Genomic DNA, 27,995 nt, shown 5'->3' on the forward strand with positions numbered 1-27,995 from the left:
GTTTAGTATTATTTGGGAAATGTTTTCTATTATGGTCTCCATTGAAATACAACTCTTTAAATTCTAAGTGTAACATGGTTTTGAAAATATAGTTAAAACATAGTTTGGAATCACCCTCCTTATTGAGTAAGTCACCAAGTTAGATTATTTTCAGCGTTAAGATAGATTAGGCATTTTTTTATCATATATAGTTTTCTTGCTTTCTTTTAGAGTCTTTCTATTGATTTCTATCCATGGCTCCTATAGAAAATGGGTTGGTTATATTTCTCTCTTTGTAACTACATATCATGTTGTTATCTTTTATATAATATATTGTATTTACAACTTTGATTATTGCTTTGAAAGTTGTTTATAACCTTTTAATTCACCATTTTTGTTATTGCTGTTATATCCTCATCAACAGACCCTACTAGATATGTGCATGGAATAGTTTCTACAAAAGTAATCCTTTTACAAATATAATTTCTTATTTAGAAATAGCAAGTGAAATGAAGCAACATATCAGTGAAGCCAAGTAAGATTCTTCAAAGCTTCATATGATAGAAAACAAGATGTATGAGTGTAGAAGTTGTAGAGGTTCAGATAATCTTTGAACTCTTGAATGTAGAGCTGATGTGGCAGATGCCTAGATATAGGGCTAGGAGCTTGATATAAATTTTAGGAGTTCAGGACATTTATTTGCATATGATAGCAACCCTCTCCTCATAATTTTTCTGAGGATACTATTTTTATTCAACAACCTACAAAATAATGGTAATTTTGATATTCATGTTTATCAGGTTTTCTTTACTTAAAGTCAAATGCATTTTGAATGTGTGTGTAGTATGATAACAAAAATAATAAAAAGTTGTTACATTGCTGAATGTCATCAAATTGTTTTATCCAAGTGTCATGCCTTAGGTCATCCTCATTTCCATATAAATATCTTTGCAACATCTAAAATAGTTGTGCACATACGACTGTATTAGCTTTGATTTTATTACAAAACTTGGTTTTGAGGTCCTAACTAAATTTTATCTTTTTTTTTTTTAAAGGTCTAATGGGGAAATAATCTTCTAGTTGTAGCTGGACATACCAAAGATCCATCTTATACAGTAATAGGTGGAATGTTCCTTCTCTGAAGCTATATTCTGATTAAAGGACCATGATGGTTGGATAGCAGATTTTTATTTCATTGTCTTCTTGCCTTGCAATGATTTCATGTATATCAGTTGTTTGTTTTACTGTCTATATTTTAAATAATATGCATATTCACATTTTTTTAAATGGCTATTTTATAAGTGTAGTTGAATGCTTTGACACAGAGACCTCTACATGGTCTCTATTAAAGTCATATGGAAAGGCTTCGATACTTTTTCTTGTCAATGTCTACTTTGATTCAATTTGATTTTGCATTTATTGTTGTTTTTCTTAAGTTCTTAAAATAAATCTTCTATGCTTATTTACTTTTGAAAGACATGTTTAGAAGTATCTATTCCATCACATGATTTTCTTTTTATTAGTTTTAATTCTATTGCAAGTATTTTTTCTTTATATAATAGAGAATAATTTTGCAATTCTAGTGATAATTATCCATGTTTACTGTCAGATTGCACATGGAGGTTAAACTGTGACTCTTGTTGGGTCCAATTTATTCATGTTTGGAGGGGAGGACTTGAAGAGGAGCCTTTTGAATGATTTGAATATTTTGGATTTGGAAAAAATGACTTGGGATGGTATAGAAGCTATGTAAGCAAAGTTACCATATACAATTATGTGCTATCATAGTCTTGAAAGATCTTATTTCTATCAAATACTAATTTATTGCATATTTATCTATTTTGCTTCTGTATTGGTACTCCTTCATTGCTAAGGTCTGATCACATTGCAACTATTCATTTCAATCTTTTTTCTTAGAAGTTACATAGAGAGGGCCACAATAGAGAGGTTACAAACAAAAAACATCAATGATTTCATAATAGCTATGAGGTTGAGATCTCATAAAAATGATATTTGTTAATAGTTGAGTAATAAACTTATCTTATCAATAGAACTAATATATGACTAATATAGTTTCAAGCATGTGCATTTATATTTTTGAGCTATTTTAAATTTTTCTATAAGAACCAAATTCAAGAGTTTGGTTCTAGGAATGTCTCTTGTTTATATATGTATAGTATTTATTAACAAAAGGATAGTTATTGCAACTTTGACAATCTTTTCCATTATTCTTTAAAGGGTACTAGCTCAATGGAAGAGCACCTACTTTACAAGGAGGATGATGGTTCGATTCCATCATACCCTAATATGATTAAACTAGTGATTAAATAAACTACCAAATATACTACCAAATATACCCAAATATACTACTAAATAAATTACCAAATCAACTACCAAAAAAATCAAATATACCACCAAATAAAGTACCAAATATACTACTAAATAAACTATTAAATCAATTACCAAATCAAATACCAAATATACTACCAAATATACCACATAATCTACCAAATAAACTACCAAATAATAATAATAAATGACCAAATCAGTGATCAAATCAACATCCAAATTAATCATTAAAAATTTTAGTCATAAATTTGGCTGCCATATTAATGATCAGAAATAAACTACCAATGGTCACATGATCAAAATTGGTCATATATCTACAATTATTAGTAGTTTATTTAGTCATATAATTTTGTTTTTGTACTAGTGAATTGACTTTATCCTCACACAAGACCTTCCAAAGGCTCATCTATTAATTTATCAACTCTCAAACCCACCTTACTTCATATGCTAGTTACACCCAAACTTTAATCATAAACAAAGTGTTGGTCACTTGCTTTTTCTAGCTGTCATGACCCTACATTCTATTGGATAGTTTATGTATATAATTATAACATTGTGCAGCTTCAGATTTCCCCTTTAAAAAATATGATATTTAGGGCCCTTCATATTTGGTTAAAGATCTACTTGTTTGTGGACAAAAAACATAGTTTGATGACTAAATATGATTTGGATAGTTAGAATAGTCAATCACTTTGTGCATGCTTTAACCAAGGGAATTTTTACTACTTTTTAAAAACCTTTCCATCATTTTGAAAGGCAAATTGCTTGAAACTCCAACAAAGGGTTTTGTTGGCATGTGCCCATCGTTGAAACTCTGAGTTTGTATTCAACAGTCATAAAATATCTAAAGGATTTGGTACCTTTCAGGAGTTACTTTGAGGCATAATACCAAGCCCAAAGGTATCTCATGTATTAAATTTCCCAAGAGTTGCATCTTGATTTCCTCCATCAAGGTGTTTTGCATCATAGAAATGAATGTAGTAATTTACCTGATTTGAATATATCACATGTCTCTTAAGGTTTAAATTGGCATTTTTGCTATGAAGTGCCCAAAGACTATTTTATAAATCCTTAACCAAATCTTATTTATGTATTTATTACTAAATGTTTATTATTGTAATTGACAACACATTTTTCATAGTATGTTTAATCACTTGTTTTTGCATGTTATTGATTTCCAAAAATTGGTAACCAAGTTCCTTTCCTTGAGAACACTTAAATGGATTGATATTTGTAGTTCAATTATTAATTTATGATATGTTGAATAAAATCAAGTGTTTTTTGCATTTGTAGCTACCTATGCTCTGGAGAATCTAAATTATACTAGTGTGTTAATGGTAAGCCAATGAGAATAATATTTTCCCATCATGATCCAAGCATTCAGAAGAGTAGCTCTTTAAACATCTTCATCAAGCTAAATATGTTACATCAAAATTTTAACCTAGACTGCAAATTTCTATTTATTTTTATTGCTATTACATAATAGTTGAATAGTTGTTTTTTAATCTTAAAGTTATTTGTTTGTAGAATCTTGACAAAAGTATAGATAATAGAGGATTTTATAATACATTCTCTACTTTTGGGACCATTTCTTCTTGTAAGGTGGCTACAAATAATAATGGTCATTCTAAAGGTTATGGTTTTGTCCAGTATGAGCAAGAAGAGGTAGCATAAAGTGCCATTGAGAAATTTAATTCCTTGTTGCTTAACAACAAGTAGGTCTATGTTGGCCTTTTTTTGAGATAGTAAGAAAGAGATTGATCAATGGGTACTTCCAAGTTTAGCAATATTTTTTGTGAAAAAATTGTCTGATAGAACTACATATGAAGACTTGCAAAATGTTTTTATTAAAATTTTCCCAATCACTAGAGCAGTTGTTATGAGGGATGTGGATAGAAAATCCAAAGGGTTTGGATTTGTTAATTTTGAAAATGTAGATGATATACCTCATGTTTTTTATAGTTTCAATGGAAATTTTTTTAATGATGATACGGAATGGTATGTTGGAAGGGCATAAGAAAAGGCTGAAAGGGAGGAATAATTGAAAACCAAGTTGGAACATGAGAGGAATGAAAAAATAATTATTTTTTAGGGTGCTAATTTGTATCTAAAAAATTTGGATGACTCCATTGATGATGAAAAGCTAAAAGAGCTATTTTTAAAAGTTTCCACCATAACATCTTGCAAGGTATGTCTTCTCATGACTATGATGTTGTTAAGGTTCTACTCATTTTATTATTTCTTATGGATTACATTGTGCTTAAACTCAACTCCTATAGCTTATCATGGAAAAATATTCTACTTATTTGTGTATTAAATTTCTTAACATCATGCCACTATTTTCAGGTTATGAGGGACCCCCAAGGTCGGAGGAGGGGATCCAGGTTTGTGTCTTTTTCTTCTGCTAAAGAAACGATGCATGTTGTAAGATGTTATTTATTATCATGTTAGATGTTTTATTTGAATTCATAGTATCTAACAAGATTTCCCTATTTGATATCCACTAGAGCATGGCATGGTTTTGAATGTGATGTATTTGTCATAAATTGTACATTGTTGAGATGAATGGAAAGATGGCTAGAAGAAAACCTTTTTATGTTGCATTGGCTCAAAGAAAATTAGAGTAAAGGGTAAGATTGTAGGTATGTAGAGTTATTGTGGATGTAGAAAATTCAATATGCCCATATTGATTTTCTAGATGCACAAAAGATTCAAGTGCATGCAAACAATATAAATGCTTGATTTTTTGTCATTCTAGGCTCAATTTTTTCAGATGAGATCTCCATTGGAGTTACTCTTGCAATACCAACTAGTTTATCACCATATCATCCTAGTTCTCCAAGGCTCACCCCATAGCAATAGTTCTATGCTCAAGGTCCTCATGGCATGATTCCCCCATATGTTAGTAAACAAGAAGGGTAGTACTTTAATTTTTTTTCACATGGAGTTACTTTGGCTAGAAATTCCCTCATTCTTGTAATTCCTTTTACCCTATAGGTTTTGGTTATCAACAATAGTTACTACCTAGAATTCACCCTAGAATGGCATAGATGCAAAATTTAATGCAAGTACTTCAATTACAAAGGCAGATCCAATAAGGAAAAATAATGGGTGGAAGGAGGGGTGGTGCACAAAAAATTCAACAACAATAGCAACAACATGTAATTGGTACATTTCTGTTTCCTAGACTTGATAAACTATTAATAACTCATTCTACCATGTTTTCTAATCATGTTGGGAATCTAACATGGACAACTTGTAATACTCTCAAGACATAGAAGCTTTACTTGAGAAACCAAACTTTGTTAGAACTCACTACCATCCAACCATTACTCATGTAGCCTCCACTATTATAGATTCACCATCTTTCGAAGCAAGGTAGATACATCTTGAGCCCATTATCAAAATAGAAATTAATCTGCTACACTACTAGATCATTGCCTAGCTAGATTGGTGATTTCTATTATTATGTGATTTTTTTTTGGGCATATATTTGCATATGTTTTAGTAAACACTTATGGACTAAATTTTTTGGATAATGTTTCACAAGAACTTTGCTTTTGGGATTAAATGACATAGTTTGAGATTTTTATCCTTGTCCAACTCTAGAATAATTGTTGTTGTAGACTTTATAGATCCAAGTACTTTGTTTTGTGTATGATATCAGCTAATCTTGAAGAAGCTAGTGTACTGAGAACATCACTATTTTGCATTATTTAGTGTTGTATAAATAGTCTTACTGTATTTTAGTGTTAAATTTAAGTTTTTAGAAATTGTTATTTTTGTGCACTGAGAATATTATTCAATTGCATTATATACTATAGCGTAAATATTCTCATTGTATTATTAGTGTTAACGTCTAAGTTTTTAGAAATTATTAGAGGTGGCTCACTACAAAAATGAGGCACAAGAAAACATTCTTGTATTGATAGGTACATAGATGGTATGGATTATGAAGAGTTAAATGTGTGCCTTTTCTGGCTCATCTATTTATGACTAGTCACTTTTCATCTATTAGTGGAGTGTCATATAAATGGCTAGTGCAGAGTATCATTAAGAAAATGACACTATATCTAGTACATAGTGTCTATTTTTGGATGACACGCTTGAAGAAATCTTATAGTCACTACATGCACTTCTGCATTGCTAGTAACTAGTTGGATACCATTTTAAAATTTAAAATCCATTACCCCAGTTCCCTTTTCCTCTGGCTGATTTAAGTTTGACAAAATGGAATTTTTTTTGAAATAAAAGGAGCCTTTAAACTATCAGCTTGATTGGATGTTTCCTTGTTGTGCCCATTTCAAAAAAATAGGTCCATAAACTTTTTGGGTGCTATATTGAGAATGAAATAAAACAAAAAATATTTTTTTATGTATTCTTTGAAGGGTGCTAGGTCAATGGAAGAGCACCTACTTTACAATAAGGAGGATGGTGGTTTGATTCCATCATGCCCTATTATGACCAAATACACTAGAAAATATGTGACTAAATATGCTGTCAAATATACTACTAAATATATGACCAAATAAACTATTAAATTGCTACTAAATACACTACCAAATATGTGCCAAATATGTGACCAAATATGCTTTTGAACATGCTACTAAATATGTGACCATATATACTATTAAATATTCTACTAAATACACAACCAAATATGTAAGTAAATATACTAAATACATGATTAAATATTCGACTAAATATACCTCTAAATATAGGACTACATCAACTGTAAAATATATGACTAAATATGTCATTAAATATACTTCTCAATATACCACTAAATATGTGACAAAATGGATGATCAAAATTAGTGATCAAATAAGTGACTAAAGTCATTTAGTAGCAAATTTAGTAGCATTATAAATGACTATATATTAACTACTATTAGTCATGTGAATAATTTTAGTCACATATATACAAATTTTAGTGGTTTTTTTAGTCACATATTGTTGTTTTTGCACTAGTGTATGGGAGTTTTTTCTAGAAGGCTTCATAAATATTTAGTGCTTCTACATATTTAATATAGATTGACGATTAATAAGTAAGTATGTAGTTTATTATTGGATTTCCAGCTTCAACAAACATAGTGTCCCTCTCACTGCCATTATACACAACCAGTCATTGCCTACTAGGATCTTGTTATACTTCTTAAATGTTTAAGATGTACACTTGGGTTCATTAGTGAGATCCACATAGTCATCAATAGTTTTAGGTCATTCCCCTCTCCAATTCAGACAAACTTCCTTACAAACTTGAATGACAATAAAGATAGTGTACAAAAAGAGTATTCCATGACACACAAAGGGGTCCTAAGAAAATATTTATATGTTTATTGTAATGATATCCCATGAATCCCTATTACGAGAGTAGGGCACTGACACTATAGCTCTTTCTAACAATGGGAAGTTAACCTTTTGTTGGAGCTACTATTATGATGAGTATCTTGTTTGTTGATCAATTAGAGTCTAAAGTGTATAGCATATTAGAGCTATTATTACTAGTAGCTATTGGTCAAATGTGAGGAATAATGGAAAAGAAGGGAGTTAGTTCCTAAGAGAAAGAGTGAAAGAGGAACCAGCATCTAGGTCAAATAGAAAAATAGCTTTAGGTGCAGCCAATGATAAATGTGTTGGATACAATTGTTCAATTGTGTGTTGTCTTTGATGTTACACAAATGTCATATTAGTTGGCAGATAGAGTCTTATGAGCTTAGTTGGTTAGCAAAGAAAATTCTAGAGTCTACCAAGCATTCCTAGAAATTACTCTGTGGAAATAGTTTCTTACTGAGCCCACTTAGGCATTGAAGGATTTTGTGCTAGAAGTCAGTGGTAATCAAGCTCACAACATTAGCAAAGGGAAGTTAGTTTTTACCAAGTTCACTTGGTCTACAAAAGATTTTTTAGAGTTCACAGTGTTAATCAAGCTTCAGTTGGTTAACACTAGAAATCATTTCTGGAGTAGTGTTTACCGAGCACGGTTGACCAATGAAGGATTTCATTGTTTTGAGAAATAAGGTTTAATTATTTCATTTAATGATTATAGCCAACTGAGGTAATGATTATTGATAATTGTAACTTGTAAATGAGAAGACTTGACAATTTTTAAGGTATGAATAAAAAGGTCAAGTTGTGAATTCTAAATTGTAATAGTCGAGCATGCAAGTATGTTAAAGAGGAAAGTGGTAGTGAATTTTGAAGAAGGATCATATATTCTTGAGGAGTAGCAAAGTTGTATTTGATTAGAGAGGATCTAATGAAGAAGAACAAAGATCTGTATCAGCAATTCAGTTGCATCTCATTCAGGTCAAGTCATTGTTACTTTCTCACCATTGTAGCAGTGATTCCTAAATCTCTTAACAGAGTTGGTTTAACAACCATTTTGTAAATCCTCTAACAAGGTGATAGTTCTATTGAATTTTTCTAAGGTCCTCTAGCAAACCCACTCCTAGCAGGGTGATTAAATCATCTAACAAGGTCACACCTAATAGTGTGTTTTGTAACCTTTAATAGGCTTGGCTCCTACTAGGGCTCACTTTATAAGAGTAAAAATTAGTAGCTAGTTACTTGGTGGTTTTTACCATATTGGGTTTCCATGTTAAATCTAGTGTCTCATGTGTTCATGTTATTTCTTTTATGCATGCATGTTAATTAATGTGAATGTTTAAATTTCTATTAAAGATAACATACACTACATCTACCGAGTTACAAAATTCTTCTATATGTTTACCAAGTGACAACAATAACTAGTTTTATATGACATCTAAGGGATCTGTGGATTTGTTTTTGGGGTAATTGATTCACCCCCACCCTCTCAATTACTTCATCTATATTTCCAATAGTTGGTATAAGATCTTTTGGTGTTTGTAGGAAGGATTTTAAGGATCTAAGCTAAATATTAGGATGTCTTACAAGAGGGAAATTCAAAGGCTAAATAGGGATAACTTTTCAGCATGGAAAGGTCTCATAAGAGTCCATCTGGCTTCCATTGGAGATATAGGATTGAAATATCTTGATAAAGAATATGTAACTCCTTTTGGTACATTATATGTTAATGAAATTTTTGACAAGAAGAGTCATAACACCATGATGATAGACATTGCATCAGCCCTAAGCTAGGAAGAATTTGATGATATCAAGGACTGCAAGATTAGCTTTTCTATGTGGAACAAGTTGAAAGATACCTATGGAGGTGATGACAATGTGAGAAGAGCCAAAGTAGATAGTCTAAGAGGATAGTTTAATCAAATGAAGATGAGAACAATTCTAAATATGTTGAAAGAGTCAAAGAAAGTGTTAGCGCAATCAAGGCTTCTAGGGGAGATATCAAGGAGGAAATAGTTGTAAGTAAATTTCTTAGAACATTACTTCCCATTTATGCAATTAGATTTTTTTCAATTTAGGAAATAAGATGTGAAGCAAATAACAAGATAAATTTAGAGTCCACAGTAGGAAGATTGACTACATTTGAGCTAGATAACTATGACAACTATGTTCCAACTTCCAAGAACATTGAATCAAAATTTGAAGCCAAGCTTTCACTCAAAGAAAAGGGTAGGAAGATAAAGGGTTCTTAGTCAAAGAGTGAAGAAGAATTAGAATAGAGTTTTGATAGTGATCTTGAGGTGGTTGAAGCTCTACTTGTAAGGAAATATTCTAAAAGCAAAGGAAAATTAAAAGGTAAGGTTCCTCTAATTTGTTTTTCATGTGAGGAAATTGGTCATATTGTTGCTAGGTGTCCAAACAAGAAAAAAAAGGATGAGAAGAAAGTTCACTAGTGCAATGGAAAGAAATATTTCAAATCATTCAAGGACAAAGGTAAGGAAACATGTTTCATGGCTAAAGATTCTAAGGATTCTAACAATAGTGAAGATAAAATTGTTTACATTGTTGTGAAAGATGAATCTGATAATGATGAGGAAGATAAGATGGCACTTATTTCTCATGTAAGAAAAAATGATACATGGATTATAGATAGTGGCTGTTCTTATCATATGACTGGTGACAAAACAAAGTTTAAACATTTTGAACACTATGGTGGTGGTAGTTTGAGGTTTGGTAATAATGAACCTTGTTGCATAAAAGGAAGAGGAAGAATCTCACTAACAAAAGAGCTTGTATGTGATAATGCCTATTGGGTTTAAGGACTAAAACACAATCTATTGAGTGTGGCATAGCTAATCAATATTGGATTCAAGGTGGAATTCATGCATGGAAAAGCAAGATTACTGGATGAAAAAGGAAAGCTGATTGGATCAGACATATAGACAAAAGGTAACTTGTTCTATCTTGAACTTGGTGAATGCTCATGTTTCATTGCTCAAGTTGAGGAAAGTTGGTTATGGCACAAAAGGTTATGTCATGTGAATTTTGATAACTGGTGAAAATAAGAAAGTTTAGGAAAATAAGAAGCATTACTATTATAAAGAAACCTGATGTTAGTCTATGGAAGAATTGTCAAATTGGTAAGATGGGAAATACTAGCATTAGAAGTAAAAACTATCAATCTGAAGAAATTTTGACAATTGTGCACATTGATTTGTGTGGACCTATTGGAAATGAGAGTTATACTAGAAAAAAGTTCTTCATTCTTTTTGTTGATGAATACTCTAGAATGATGACTGTCATGTATCTAAGAGAGAAGTCAGAACCATTTGAAAAGTTCAAATGGTATTTGGCTGGAGTAGAGAAGGAAACAGGGAAAAGATTGAAATTTTTGATTTCAAATAGAGGTGGTGAATTCATCTCCCATGAATTCAATAACTTTTGCATTGAAAGAGGAATCAAAAGACAAGTGTCAGCCCCTAGAACTCCTAAGCAGAATGGAAAAGCTAAATGGAGGAATAAATCTATCATGGATTGTGCAAGAACTCTAATGATTGAAAAGAACATTGCTATAACATACTAGAAGGAAGCTATCAACACTAAAATTCATACCTTGAATTGAGTACAGTTGGAGAAGGACTCATTAAAAACCCCCTATGAGTTATGGTATGGCTATAAATCCAATGTAAGTTACCTGAAAGTATTTGGAAGTAAATGCTATATTTTGAAAGAATCTAGAAAAGACAAATTTGATGTGAAAGGTGATGAAGGAATATTTTTGGTATATTCTTGAAAGAGTAAAGTATATAGATATTTGAATTGGTCTACTCACAAAGTCATAGAAAGTGCACATTTGAAAGTTGATGAGTTTGCAAAAAGGATTGAGAAAGAAAGCAATAAGGAACCAGAAGTTTACAAGAGATTTGTTTTCATTGAACTTGATATATTGCTAGATACATCTATCAATCAGGAAACTTCTACTCTCGAGTCTTCAGTCACTGAGTTGCAAGAACTTGAGTCACGTTCAGATTCTACCAAGCCAATGCCTACTGAGCCAGAGCAACCAGAACTTGAAGTTGAAGTTTAAGAGAATGACAATGCAATTCATTCAAAAGGCAAGGAACCTATATTGGCCAAGTATGTCAAGAGACATCATGCACTAGATCAAATTATTGGAGACAAATCTAAAGGTACTATTACAAGAAGTGTGCTAAAACATACTTGTTTACTTGCTGATTTTGAACCTAGAAAATTCAAAGATGCATAAGAAAATGAAAGTTGGATTGATGCTATGGACAAATAGATAGAGAAAATAGAGAAGAAAAAAAATGGACTCTTGTACCCAGGTCTAAAGATACAAATTTGATTGGAACTAAGTGGGTATTCAGAAATAAGTTGAGTGATGATGGTAAGGTATCAAGGAACAAAGCAAGACTAGTATGTAAAGGCTACTCTCAAGAAAAAGGAATAGACTATGGAGAGACTTTTTCTCCTATTACAAGACTTGAAGGTGTCAGGACCTTACTTGCATATGCTACATCTAAATGATTTAAGGTTTATCAGATGGATGTCAAATTCACATTTCTTAATGGTATTCTGGATGAAGAAGTCTACATTGAGCAACCTAAAGGATTTATTGATATATAAAAGAAGGACATGGTCTGCAAATTGCACAAAGCATTGTACGATATGAAATAAGCCCCTAGAGGATGGTATGAGAGATTGCATAACTATCTTATTCAGATTGGCTTTCAGAGAACAAATGATAATAGTAGCTTGTATATCAAGGATGGACTGGATAAGAAGATTGTTTTGGCAAAAATATTTGTGGATGATAATTTATTTACAGGGAATGATGATCTATGAAAATAATTTTTAGAGAAAATGAACAAGGAATTTGAGATGTCAATGTTTGGTGAGATTAAATTCTTTGTTGGTCTTCAAATTTAGTAGAGCAAGAATGGTATCTATATTACTCAATCTAAATACATCAAGCAGATACTCAAAAATTTTGGTATGGAAGATTGTAAACCAATTGGAACTCCCATGTGTACTAGACTAAAGCTCAGTAAGGATGACAAATCAAAAGAGGTAGATTAGACTTTATATAGATCAATGATTGGAAAGTTGCAGTATGTAGTTCATAAAAGGCCTGATATTGCTCTTGCAATTGGTATAGTGGTAAGATTTTTTAGAAAAACCTAGAGAAAATCACATGATGGCAATCAAGAGAATCTTGAGATACTTAAAAGGCACTGAAGATTATGGATTATGGTACAAATTTGGAGGAAATTTGGGATTTAAAGTGTTTACTAATGCTGATTGGTAGGAAACATTAATGATAGAAAGAGTAAAAGTGGTGAAGCATTTTTTCTTGGAATGAGGTTGGTTTCTTGCACAAGAAAAAAGAAAATTTGTACGTCACAATCTATAGCTAAAGTAGAGTATGTTGCAATAGAAGTAAACTATTCCAATATTGTTTGGTTCAAACAATTTTTTGAAAGCATGAAGGTTGAGATCAAAGAACTAGTTGTTATGTTTGTGATAATACAAGCGCAATCAACATATCAAAGAATTGATTAATGCCAAACATTGAGCACATTGCAATAAAGTATCACTTTGGCAAAGAATTGGTGTAGGGTAAGGATATCATATATGAATATGTCCATACAAAAGAACAAATTTCTGACATATTCACCAAGCCATTACCTAAGGATGCATTCTTATATCTAAGAGGTAAGTTAGGGGTCATTCCCATTTTTGAAGCTCACTAAAATAAAGTTTTAGTGATGCATCACTAGGAACCAAGTTGAAGATCTATCAATTGATGTAGCATAGCTATGGAAGCATTGCATATGAATTAGTACTTAAGGTACATTGCTACTCATTTGGTATGTGTTGTCTTTGGCATGTGTTGTCAAAGAGGGAGAGTGTACTATCATATCTTTCTAAAATTTGAATTTTATTATGGAGAGTTTTCTATTTGAAAACAAGCTATGTAATTCCTTCATAGAGGGAGAATACTACATTACAGAAGTTTGTGACATAAAGTCTAAGAGGGAGAAATGTTTTGTCAAAAAAAGACTTGTTCCCAAATTTCATTTTGCAATGACATGTTGTGTTACCATCAATGCCAAAGAGGGAGATTGTTGGATAAAATTGTTCAATTGTGTGTTGTCTTTGATGTTACACAAACGTCATATTAGTTGGTAGATAGAGTCTACCGAGCTCTGTTGGTCAGCAAAGAAAATTCCAAAGTCTACCGAGTGTTACTAGAAATTACTCTATGGAAACAATTTCTACTAAGCTCAATCAGGTGTTGAAGGATTTTGTGGTAGAATTCAGTGGTAACTAAGCTCACAAGGTTAGCAAAGGAAAGTTAGTGTTTACTGAGTTCACTCAATGTCCAAAAGATTTTTTAGAGTTCATAGTGTTAACTGAGCTTCAGTTGGTTAACACCAAAAATAATTTCTGGAGTAGTTTTTACCAAGTAGGGTTGGCCAATGAATGATTTCATTGTTTTGAGAAATAAAGTTTAATTATTTTATCTAATAATTGTAGCCAGCTGAGGTAAACATATATATTGATTTTTTCTAAAGTCCTCTAGCAAGGCCACTCCTAGTAGGGTGATTAAATCCTCTAACACGGTCACACCTAACAGTTTGTTTTGTAATATTTAATAGGGTTGGCTCCTAATAGGGCTCACTTTAGAAGAGTGAAAAGTAGTAGCTAGTTACTTATTGGTTTTTCCCATATTGGGTTTCCACATTAAATCTAGTGTCTCATGTGTTCATGTTATTTCTTTTATGCATGTTAATAATTGTGAATTTTTAAAGTTTTGTTAAAGATAACAAACACTACATCTACCAAGTTACAACATTCTTCTGTATGTTTATTGAGTGATAGCAGTAACTGGTTTTATAAGACATCTAAGGGATCTAAGAATTTTTTTTGTGGTAATTAATTCACCCCCCCTCTCAATTACTCCATCTATATTTCCAACACGATGATAATCCCCACTATCATGTTTACTCAATGTTTAGCTACTAGGAACCTCTATTTTTCATAAAGAAACAATACTTGATCCAATGACTCCTTGAAGATTCGCAGGCTTTAATGCAAACATGAAAATGTAGAATCTTTAATTGGCCAATATCAAAAGTATAGAAATATATGGAGGTATACTCCTTACCTAGCTTGACACCAACTCCATGACTTTGCCCTAGCTCATCAAATGACAACTTATCCATTTATTTATTTATTTATTTATTTTTAATCCCATAGGCAATGCACTAACAATGAAACCATCACTATTACAATGATGCCAGGGATATTTACAAAAATAACATAAAAATTACACACAAATTGCACTCTCTTTGCAAATTGTCATTTTAATTTGACCCTAAATATCATAGTATTCTAATGTGATAGGTTGAGTGGATCTCTCTTTAGATGGCTTATATTTATGTATGATGAAAGTGGCATAATAAGAGGTGAAATTATTCATTTTTAGATGCTTGATACTTTGATTTTGTTGTGGGTACTAGGCTGGAGCACATGGTGTACTTTGAGATCCATGATGGTGGATGTGTTAAGAGGGATTGATCCCTTGTTTATTTATGTCGCTTTAGTTTGACCCTATCTAATGCATAAAAAAAGAGGGAGATTGTTGAGATAATTGGTATTTCATGCATTGCATAATAGTGTTATATCATATTAATTTATTTTATTATGTAATGTTACACCAAGGACCACCTAGATGGATGTGCAACATGTAAATATTTGCATGGGATATACTTGATGATTTGTATTGTAACATTAAGATAATATTTGATGTAATTATTTAATAATGGGGAAAATAACTAAATATCCAATATTAAATGTGAGTTCAATGGGTTAGGTAATACTAGGTTTTAGCACATGGTTTATGTAATACCACTTAGTGGTTTTGTAGGACTTTCTACTATATAAGAATACAATAGTAGTTTTTGGTGTGAGAAAGACAAAAGGAAAAAAGGGAAATTCGATCAAGGCAAGGCTTGACAAGTTAGCCAAGGGAGCATTTTTCAAGGTGGGAAGCATGGCATGAGATGTGTGGATTCATGTTTACTTACATGGATTTCTTTATTGTGGCTAGTGTTTTGAACGCATCCATGGTTGTATTGCAATGGTGGTTTTAGTGAATACTACAAGGTGATACATGTTTTTGGAGGTTGAGTTGTTTTCCTCAATGAGGGTTTCCCATGGTATATCTCATGTCACATATTTGTGGGTATGTTGTCTATTCTCTTGCATGTGGATTTCAATTGCATATTTATCTCAGATCTATTATGGGTTATGTGGAAATAGTAATAGTTTTGTTGAAATTTTCCTTATAGGAATACCTATTGTAACTGGTCACAAGTTATCTAGCAAAGATGAAAAACCTACCATTGAACATGAAAAGTACAGGTCAATGATTGGAGGATTGTAATCTTTAACACATACTAGACCAACTATAGTTAATGCCATTGGTATTGTGGAGATATTTCAAGACAATTCTAAAGAGTATCGTTATACGATAGTGAAATGATTTTTTCAGATATTTGAAGGCTAGACTTAAATTATGACAATGGAAATAGTTTGAATGATTTTACCTTATATGCATATACTAATGTGGGTTGGGCATGCTATGTGGATGATAAAAACAAATTACAGTAGCATTTTTCTTGGGAGGAATATTTGTTTCTTGGCAAAGAAATAAACATGACTATATTTCAAATAGAAAACAAGAAGAAGAGTATGTAACTTCATAGAAAATAATTGTCATAAGATCATTTGGATGAAAAAATGTCAAAGGACATTGAAATTGAGTTTACATAACTAGTTATCATACATTATAATTGCAAAAGTACAATGAATATCCAATTTTAAATTCAAAGAAAAAGAATTTATCTATTAAGGATTACTTTTCAAGGGAGAAATTTGTAGAGAAAATGATTAGATTGGAGTATATAACTATTAAGGAGCAAATTATAGACATATTTATGAATATTTTGTTGAATGATACATTTGAGTACTTGAGAGGTATGCTTAGAGTAATTCCCTAGCCTAATTTTGAGTAGTTGATGTAGAGATTGCATTAGTCCATCAATAATAGAGCAATATTCTTTATCTAGATTGGATGCTTTATGCTTCCTTTATGGGGGGCTATCAATGTTTGACCTGAGTCACAAAGGAGTCTTGGCAAGTGGTATTTAATAGTATCTTTGGACACTTGATCTTATTGTATATCTTATGTATTTTACTTGACATAATAATACATATTTCATTTGATGTTAATGGGGGAGGGTAATACATGAAAAAAATTGTGTATAATATCAATGGGGGAGAGTAACACATGATTGATTGATGTCAATGAGGAAGAATATCTTTGAGGAATAATTATGTTCATGTGAAAGAGATATTTAAAGAAATACAAAATCATTAAAAGGATTTGAAAATATGCTAATGTGTGGGGTAGATTAACACCTTCCTTATAATTCATATTGGTCACAATATAGTAGATATTCATGGCTAGGGAGAATGGAGGAGAAGATGCAAAATAGACATTTAATATTCACGAAACTTCAATGTTTTTCATCTATGTTGCCATCAATGCCAAATGGAGATATTTATAGGATGAAAATTAATGATATTGTTATGGGAGAGTATCCTTGCATTTCTTGATGCATAATTTATAGTGGTCATATGTCACATTCATGATAGTTTTTGTCATTAATGTCAAAATTAATGTTATTCTATGTGACTAGTAGAGAAATAGACAAAGATTGACGTCACGTGGTTTAATTATTAAAGATTTGGTGATGTACACTTAACAAGATATTCTATAGAGTATCTACATAACATGCCTAAATGCACATGTAGAAATATGAAGACAATAGATGGCTATGTAATATTTATTCATGATAATTTTTAGGAAGAGTTCAAGTGTAGCAGTTGTTAATGTATAGATTATATCACCTAACATAGATAAAATATGGTAAGGATAAGTTTTACATAGGTACAAGACAAAATAAAGATAATGTGGTTAAGTGAGAAAGGTGAAATATTATGCATGAAAAGCATTATGAAGACTATGACCTTAGGGTTTGGTTGTAATTGTGGAAATATTTAATATTACAATCTAATGTGTAATGTAATATCTTAAGATAGTCCTATATTATAATTCTGAATTGAGAAACCCCCAAGGTTGACTCAATAACTAATTCTAGAGCTTGGTATAGAGAAAAGATTATTTCCTTGTGGTAGAACATGAAATAGTGATTAACTAATGAAATGTTGTAACACGAGTATGCAAAGTGCATGTGAGATCTAGTGAACCGAATATTGAATATATTTTGATCAAAGAAGAATTTTTTGTAGTTGAGATAGGGTGAGATGACAAAGAGACTTTATTTCAAAAGGAAGTTATTGTGGATTATTACTTACCTATATTATTCTAAGAAGGACAGTTCTAAGGCAAGTTGGACAACCAATTTGTTGGTCTTTCCCTAAAGCTATTTGGATAGTGGGTCATTTTGTCATCCATAACTCCTAATAGGGTTATAACAACTACTAATCAGGTTGGCATCTCCTAAAAATATTCAAAGTATCCTAATACAGACTGAGATGTACTAAATGTATTTAATTGAGTCCTAATAAGGTTCATCATCTTACAAGTACTCTATATATTACTACATCATTTTTTGTGTACCATCCACACCGATATTTTCCCTCCAATAAAGGGTTTCCCTAGCTAACAAATATTGTGTTATTGTGTATGCTAATCTTTCTATGGTTGTTGCATATACCATTTACATGTATTGGAATTAATAAGGATATTGAGAGTTATTTAAATCTAATATTTATTACCCCCCTCCCCCATACACACACAGAAGAGGAAGAGAGAGAGAGAGAGAGAGAGAGAGAGAGAGAGAGAGAGAGAGAGAGAGAGAGAGAGATATCACTAAAAGAGGTTATCATAGAATGAAAATAAAGGAACAAAGTGATCTAAGAAGCTTAATGGAGAAGAATTTAATAGGTCAAGTTATCTTGTTCAAATACTTAATCAATTGTTTACAAGATTTGTAAAGTCATTTATAGGACTAGATAAGTTCATGAATTGAATTTTATCAAGTCCTCTAACAAGGTAAATACCTAGACATGAAAGATAAAATATCTTAGCCAAGTAGTCTTAACAAGGTACTCATACAATTAACATTATATAAGTCACTCCTCATAAGGTGAGTTTCTAAGAAGGAATCATTATTTTATACCAAATCAAAAAAAACTTGTTGACTGTAGTAAAAAAGTTGTGCATGCGATCTCTGCCACACTTTTTCCAGGCTATGACCAAGGTTTTTCTATATTAACAAATCCATGTGTTATGTTTGTTGATTTCGTTAATATGTTGATATTTACTTTTATGCATGAAAATAGTTAATGGTTAATGATTATGCTATTAGTTATATCTATTAGTTATCATATTAATGTTGGAATTTGAGCATTAGTTATAGCATTGATAATAAAAAGAAAAGAGTTTTAGAAGTACTGATTCACACCCCCCTCTCCCACCAGTATGAAACATTTTGTACATATACTTAACAATACTATTGTGATTTTTTCTATCTAATCATAATTTAAGAAGAACTATTTGGAGTGCACATCTGATCCTAGGAAGACCTTGGCAAAATGAAAGAAGAACAATCTAGAACATCATCATTTCAAATAGGGAATTTTAGGTATATTATCATTCCATTCATTGACATTAATCTAAATATCATTTTGATCTAGTGATACTAATGTTGATGATTTAAAGACATATGTTCAAAGCCTTCTTAAACCTTCATGTGCTCTCTTTTGGAGAAGACCTCTCTCGTAGTAGGTCTTCTCATTTTCTCTCATTATGAGAGATTACTTTACAGTTGTAAATGGACACCTAAAATAACTCTAGTTTCCAAATTGATGCAATTTTCTTCCTCAACATTAATAAAACTATGTTGCACTTAAGTGGTATATTGGAATAAATGGTAATTTACATATATACTGATTATCAATGTTGACTAGAGTGCATTCATTAATGAGGTACATAAATATTGTTGGGAACTATTTTGTGTCTAAGATATCTTAGAGGATATTGCTAAGTACTCTTACAAATCTACTAGCTCCAAGTTAAAACATTTATTGCAAATTTTTCATTTCCTCGTATTTTTTCTTTCATATTTAAGAAGAGACTGTGCATCTTTATGCTCTCCTCAATTACATACATTTATTATATCTAATTCCTCTTTCTTCTACTAGACATCTGGAGACTAATTTATGGGTATATGATGATCTATCATAACAAAGCGATGTAGAATAAATGGTTGATTGTTAGTAACAATGGATATTTGGCTATTCAATGCATGTTTCAATATCTTGACAGGTTATTAAAAACTAGAGGGAATTCATGGTATTTTTCTTCTCTTCTATAAGACTGAAAAACTATACACAAATAAAGTGCCTACTAATAATCTTGACTAAGGAATCTAGAAAGTGAGATCCATTAATGAAGCCTTCGGAAGTAATTATCAAAATACATAAGTAAAAAATACATCAAGTGAGAGGGCCAAAGGGAAACCATAGAAAATAGAAAAGAACAACACAAAACAACTAGATTGACAACCAACAATAGTAATAAATATTAAAAATTTAATAAAAAGATATATTGATGAAATTTGTTTGATAAATAGAATAAATATCTCTCTTAAGTTTTTTGAGAATTTTTGTTTTCTAATTTATTACCAAAAACAAATTATCATATAAAAATAATTAATCATAAAGATAAAGTATGTTCCAATAATGCATCTAATATTTGCAAAACTATTTTTTATTTTGATTATTTTGTTATCTATTATAAAATATAAATTAATATTTTTCTATAATTGTTATTTAATAGCATCTCTATAGAGAAGAAAATATAGATATATAATTAATTAAAAATTATGTAATCAATTTGAATTATTTGTGCCAAATTTATTACTCTCTTTTAACTTAACAAAAATCTTTAAAAATTTTCTAAATCAAGTTGTTGAATATAAACAAATATTACATTGAGAAGAAACACTTAAATTATTTAACAATAAATTGCCCATAAAACACATTATTTAAGATAATCATAATATTTTGAAATTCTTTTTATGTTCAATACAATATCACAATATTATGTTATTAAATTATTCCATACAATTTAATTTTCAATAGTACTTAATGAATTACATCAATAGAACTTTAATGAATTACATTGATAATTTGGTCAACTCTACTATAAAGAGTTAGAATAATAATAAAAGGAGAATCATCTCCTACATCATATAAACAGAAGACATGATCAGTAAAAGTGACATGCGACTCTATTAGAATTCTATCTTGTAAAGAAAATATGCAATAAAAAGAGTAAACCCTTTGTCTAATGTGAACAATCCCAATAGGAAAAACTATTCTTGACAATAGGCTTAGTGAATATATCTACAATCTACTCTTTTGTGCTTACATACTCCAATCTGATTTCCTTTTCTGGAACTTTTTCTCTGACCATATGATACTTAATAGAAATGTTCTTAGTTCTTTAATCCAATACTAGATTCTTAAACATATCTACCATGCTTGTGTTGTCACAATGAATAACAATAGGTTCACTAATTTCTATCATTATATCCTTTAGCATTTGCTTCATCCAAATTACATGATTGCAATTATTTTCTATAGCAACATGCTCTACCTCTACTATACTTTGAGATGTACAATCCTTCTTCTTGCTTAATCAAGAAACAAATTTTCCTCCATGAAAGAAATTTCTTCCACTGGTGCTCTTTCTATCATCCATACTACCTACCCAATTTGCATCAGTATAAGCACATAGAGTAAAATAATTAGATTTGTCATACCATAATCCAAACTCAGATGTTCCCTTCAGATATCTACATATCATTTTCACTACTCTATAATGTGCTTCTTTGCTATCAGCCTAGAATCTTGCAATAATTTGAACTGCATAAATGCTATATCCACCCTTGTGTGAGTCAGATATTGCAATTCTCCAATCATAGGTCTATACTTCTTCTACTCAATAGAAAGTGTTTCATCCTTAGTAAATAACTTGTGTCTAGTTACTATAAGTGTTCCAATAGGTTTACATGTTTCCAAACCAAACCTTTTTAGTAAATCCTTTAAATGCTTAGTTTGAGAAATATAGATTCTTTCTTTATTCTGTACTATCTGCAATCCTAGGAAATATTTCATTTTTCCTATCATACTCATTTCAAATTCTTTCTTCATTTCTTTTGCAAACTTCTTAATTTCTTCATCATTACCTCCAAATATGATGTCATTAATAAATATTAACAAAATCATCAATCCATCATTAGTTTCTTTCCAATACAGATTACTATATGTCATACTTTTGCTATATCTGAGCTTTGTCAAATTCTTGTCCAACCTCACATACTAGATTCTAGGTTTTTGCTTCAATCCATACAATGCTCTCCTTAGTCTACATACTATGTCATTGTCATCTATCAAAGGACAACCTTTAGGCTACTCAATGTATACCACTTCTTCAAGTTCTCCATTCATAAATGTTGACTTGACATCCATCTAATATACTATGAATTTCTTATGTGTTGTATAGGCTAAGAATAATCTTACATATTCTATTATAGCCACTAGAGCTTAAGTCTCATCATAGTTTATTCTTTCCTATTGTGAGTAACCTTTACATTCCAATCTTGCTTTGTTTCTTACAACTTCTCCTTGCTCATTCATCTTGTTCTTGAATATCCATTTAGTCCCTATCACATTCTTGTCTATTGGTCTAGGGACCAATTCCCATGTCTCATTCTTTTCTATCTGATCCAATTCATGTTTCACAATTTGCTTCCAATAATCATCTTTACATGCTTCATTTGTATTCTCTTCCTCAACTTGAGATATCAAGAATAGTTTTTCATTTTCTCTACTTCACTTCATTACACCTTTGTCTTTGCTTCTGATGATCTATTCGGATGGGTGATTTTTTATCATGTTCTTTCCTCAAGTAAGAGTTGTTATCTCAACTTTTGCTCTACTAAAGGTTCTGAAATTTTTTCTTGCCTTTTCTCTTCTTCATTCTGCAAATCATTGTTAGTCTCAAGAAATACCTCATCATTCCTTGGTATAGTAACAACATCATCATTTGAATTGTAATAAACTATTCTCTCATGTACTCTAAATTTCTCATCAATTCCTGCATTTGCATTTTCTATAATAGTCTTAGTTCTCTTAATATAACATCTGTAAGCCTTACTTTTCAATGAATAACCGAGAAACAAAACTTCATCACTTTTACCATCAAACATACCAATATCATCATCTCTCTTTATGTAACACTTACCTCTAAATAATCTGAAATACTTAATTGTAGGTGAGTGACTAAACCACAGTTCAAAACGTGTCTTGTTTGTGTCCTCCTTAACTTGAACTCTATTCATAGTGAAGAATTATTTATTCATAGCTTCTCTCCAAAATTTTTTGGATACATCATTCTTTTCTAACATATCTCTTGCAGCTTCTATAACAAATTATTTCCTTCTTTCTACAATTCCATTTTGTTTAGGATTTTTCAACTCAACTCTTTCTTCTACTCTAGGATCAGATCTATGTTCTTCAATTTGATTCTCATTCTGCAAATCATTGTTAATGGTAACTTCCTCATTTTTATGGTTATCCTCTTGATCAACAATAGTTACCAAAGCTATATGTTCTAATACTTCCTCTTTCTTAACCAAATTATCCTTATCACAATCATTCAGGAATCTTTCCATAGTTGCTTTAAATTGTTCATCTTTAGTAGAAATCAAACTCTTTCTAGTTTTCCTTATTCTCTTAGGGCATGTAGATGCATAATGACCAAACTCTTTACATGTCCAAATTTTTTTTTTTTTCATACCTTCAGGTCCTACTTTTGTAAGTAGATCAAAAACATCCTTTATCTTTATGTCATCTTCTAGTCTGGATCTATCTTCGCTTGCACTATTGTTCCCTTGAATACAACAACAACATTATAGATATATAAACTCAACACTTTGCTCTTTACAAAAATATAATAATTCACTAAGAATTTGCATAACTTCTATGTTGAAATTTCTTCTATTAGATGTAGGACTATCTTCTCTGAATATATTCGCCATGGATCTCACAAAGCTATTAAAAATTTTCTTCAACGACTTGATGCTATGATACCAATCGTTAGAAACATTAGTCCACCAAGATAACTGAGAGGGTGGAAGGGGGGGAGGGGTGAATTAGTTATTCAACAATTAAAACATTTATCTTCCTTAAACAAAATTAACCATTCAACCAAAGTAAATAGCAACCATAAAAAGATGCACATAGACAATTACAAGAGTGATGCAGGAGCATCTAGAGGTATAAGGGCAATCCTGTGTCACCCAAAAAAAATGTACTTAGATGTAGTTTCTATTTCATGTGTTTTCATTTTTGGATACCCATTTGGGCCAAATAAATTTTCCAACTCTCACAGTTCCACTATCAGTGAGATAAAAAATCTTGAAAAAATAGGAGCATGCAATTTGGCCATCATTTTGGTGACCTAGAAGGTGTGAATTGGCCAGATGAATGTAATTTTGATTTAGAGCATTCTAGAAAAAGAATCAAGTCAAAACGCCCCACGGTTTGAAAGTTATTGCAGTTTTTCAAGTTTTGGAGACTTTCTAAGAATGCTTCAAAGTCAGGTTAGGGGTATTAAATGACCATGAAAAGGGCCAAAAAATGGAGGACATGTGAAGCTGGTCCATAGGGCTCTAGAGCACTATGAGAGCTTTCCAAAAATGTAAACGGTTCATCAATCAGAGCTACGATTCAAAAGTTATGCCTCCCAAAAGTTTGGTTACCATTTCTGGATTCTTCTAGATTTGCACCGACTTCTAATGCAGCTTCTGGAACCTTCTATTTGGTCAGTGGATGCCTACTAGCACTTTCTAGAATGTACTCCTAGTCCTTAACCCTTCAAGGTCTATTTAAGGAGATTTATGGCATTGTAAAAGGCAGTTTGGAGTGGAGATTGAGAGGAGGTACTGAAAAGAGAAATTATCTCCAGATTTATGCTATTGTAAGCTGTTAGGGCATGTTTCAAAGTTTATTTTCTTGTACTATTTGTACTAGCTTATTTTCTCAGTTAATATAATTTTCCCTTTTTTTGTTGTGTCCATTTTGGTTCTTGAGTTCTGTCCCCATCAAGTGGTATTAGAGCAGGTTTTCCTGAGTGTGTAAACAGAGCGCCGATTGTGAGGTAGTTTGCACCAGGACTGTGTGGTTGTGGGATCAAGTTAGAAGATGCATTAATGAAGAGAGCATAGTGGAAGGGCCAGAGCTATTAATCCTAAGGAGGTTAGAGCCCTCCAAAGGCAGGTGCAAGCATTACAAGAGGAGCTTCGTAGAGGAGCAAATGTTGCTGCAAGTGATGACAGTGAGGATGAAAATGAAGAAGAAGTAATGGAACCAGAAGGGGAATTTGATGGGGAAGTTCTAAATCATGCAGAGGAAAGGCTTTTTAGGGCCATTACTAAGTTTTGGAAAAGACCCACAATTAAAGTGGGTGTATTTTCAGGAAATCTAAAACCAGATGAGTTGATTGATTGGATCAATGAACTGGAAGAATACTTTGAGTATGAGGATATAAGGGACCCAGATAGGGTTAAGTTTACAAAGGCCAAACTGACAGGCCATGCCAAAATCTGGTGGCAAGAGGTTCAATTGGAAAGAAACAGAAGAGGAAAGGAGAAGATCACAAGATGGGATCACATGGTTGACAAATTGAAGAAGCAGTTCATTCCTGTGGACTACGAACTTGATTTGTTTAAGAAGATGCATGGGTTAAAGCAAGCAAGAAGATCAGTCCAAGAATATACAGAGGAATTTTAGCGACTCTTGATTAGAGCAGGGCATGCAGAAGCAAATAAGGAGAAGGTTGCTCGTTATATCAGTGTGTTGCGACCTAGCATCTAGGAGGAATTAAGTTTGGTAAGAATGACCAACATTGAAGAGGCATGCCAGTTTTCCCTACGAGTTGAAGAGAAGCTAAATAAAAGGTTTGAAGGAAGATAAAGAGGGCACGGTCAAGGAGGAAGGGGAAGTGGTAGATCATCTTTAGGCCGCAATGAAACCCAAAAGAAAAATTAAGATGTGGGTACTAGCAGGAACCAGAGGAATGAGGGTTTCAACCGTTCCCATGATCAAGACTTTGGAAATTAGAGAGGAAGAGGTAGAGGATGTGGACAAGGAAGAAGTGGCTTTCGTGGTACCTGTTTCCATTGCAATGAAGAAGGTCATCGTGCCTTTGAATTTCCTCAACAACAACAAAGGACAAATAGGAGAGCTGAGGGCCAAGCTAGGGTTGCTCATGTGGATGAGGATGCACAATTATCACATTCAAAGGATGCAGAAAGAGGAGAGACCTTGGTAAATGAAAGAGTCCTACTAAGTGGTGAGATTGAACCAAGACAATAGAGGAGTTTCTTTTGTACCAGATGCAAGTGTGAGGATAAATGTTGTGATGTGATCATTGATGGTGGTAGCACTGATAACTTGGTATCAGAAGAGATGGTCTCGAATCTAAAACTCAAGAGGGAGAAATATCCCTAGCCCTATCGGATTGCTTGGGTAAAAGATGATCATAAGGTCCTGGTAAGTGAACAATGTTTAGTGAAATTCAAAATTTTAAGTTACCATGATGAAGTTCTTTGTGATGTTATTTCGATGGATGTTTGCCATCTATTGTTGGGTAGACCATGGCAGTTTGATAGACATGCAGTACATGATGGACATGAAAACACATACTCTCTGACAAAGGATGAAGTTTGCCACAAATTGAAGCCCATGAAAAAGGAAGGTGAAAAGGTATGTAGCAGTGCTAGGATTTGTCTGGTTAATGAAAGGAAGTTTTTAGATGGCATGAAACATCAGCATATGTACTATGCTTTGATTCCTAGGAAAGATAAAGAAGGTAGTAGTGAAATACCACTTGAAGTTTCAGATTTACGAGGGGAGTTTGGAGATATTATCTCTGATAATGTTCCTGATGGATTGCCACCAATAAGGAAAATCAGTCATTAGATAGATCTGATTCCTAGAGCTAGTTTGCCTAACAAGGCTGCTCACAAGATGACTCCTATTGAAACAGAGGAGCTAAATAGATAGGTTTAGGAGTTGTTGAGGAAGGGCTTGATTCGAGAGAGCTTGAGTCCATGTGCAATACCTACAGTACTCGCACCAAAGAAGGATGGAGAGTGGAGGATGTGTACAGATTCTCAAGCTATAAATAGGATCACCATCAAGTACTGATTTCCTTCGCCAAGGATGGATGATATTATTGACTGCTTGAGTGGAGCTAAGTACTTCACAAAGATATATCTGAAGAGTGGTTATCACTAGATATGGATTCAAGAAGGAGATGAGTGGAAAATAGCCTTCAAGACCAAGGAGGGTCTTTATGAGTGGTTAGGCATGCCCTTTGGATTGACGAACGCCCCAAGCACCTTCATGCGGCTCATGAATGAGGTACTTAAGAAGTTCTTGGGAAAATTTGTTATTGTTTATTTGGATGATATTTTAATTTTCAGCAAGACTTTGGAAGAACATTTATTTCATATTCGTAGTGTCCTTGAAAGGCTAAGGGAAGAGAAACTGTTAATTAATCTGAAGAAGTGTAACTTTGCAAAATGGGAGTTAGTCTATTTGGGGTTTTTTATATCACCTGAAGGTCTCAAAATGGATCCGGAGAAGGTAGAAGCCATCTTGGAATGGCCTACTCCAAGGTCTGCTACTGAGGTAAGATTATTTCATGGTCTGGTTAGTTTTTACAAGAAGTTTATTAGGATTTTCAGTGGCATATGTGCACCCCTAACTAATACAATAAGAGGGGATAAAAAAGAGTTCAAATGGATTGCAGCAGCTGCGAGAAGTTTTGAATTGCCAAAGAAGAAGGTAACAGAACAACCTGTGTTGGCACTTCCAAATTTTAGAAAAGTGTTCCAGGTGGATTGTGATGCTAGTGGCAGTACTATTGGGGCTGTATTAAGCCAAGAAGGTAAGCCTATTGCATTTTTTAGTGAAAATTTGAATGATGCAAAAAAGTATTATGTTTATGATCAAGAGTTCTATGCAATAGTTTAGGCCTTGAAGAAATGGAGGCATTATTTATTGCTAAAGGAATTTGTTTTGTATACTGATCATCAGGAATTACAGTACCTCAATAGCCAAGGTAAATTGAATCAGAGGCATATG

At 32.2% G+C, this 27,995-nt stretch overlaps 1 pseudogene; it reads left to right on the plus strand.

Moving 5' to 3' along the window:
- Nucleotides 1–27,995, plus strand: part of LOC149546470 (polyadenylate-binding protein 2-like) — a 52,927-nt pseudogene that overhangs the window by 541 nt on the left and 24,391 nt on the right.

The sequence above is a fragment of the Cupressus sempervirens genome, chromosome 7, assembly GCF_028749045.1.
Source record: "Cupressus sempervirens isolate cs-2001-9-10 chromosome 7, ASM2874904v1, whole genome shotgun sequence".
NCBI classification, from domain to species: domain Eukaryota; kingdom Viridiplantae; phylum Streptophyta; class Pinopsida; order Cupressales; family Cupressaceae; genus Cupressus; species Cupressus sempervirens.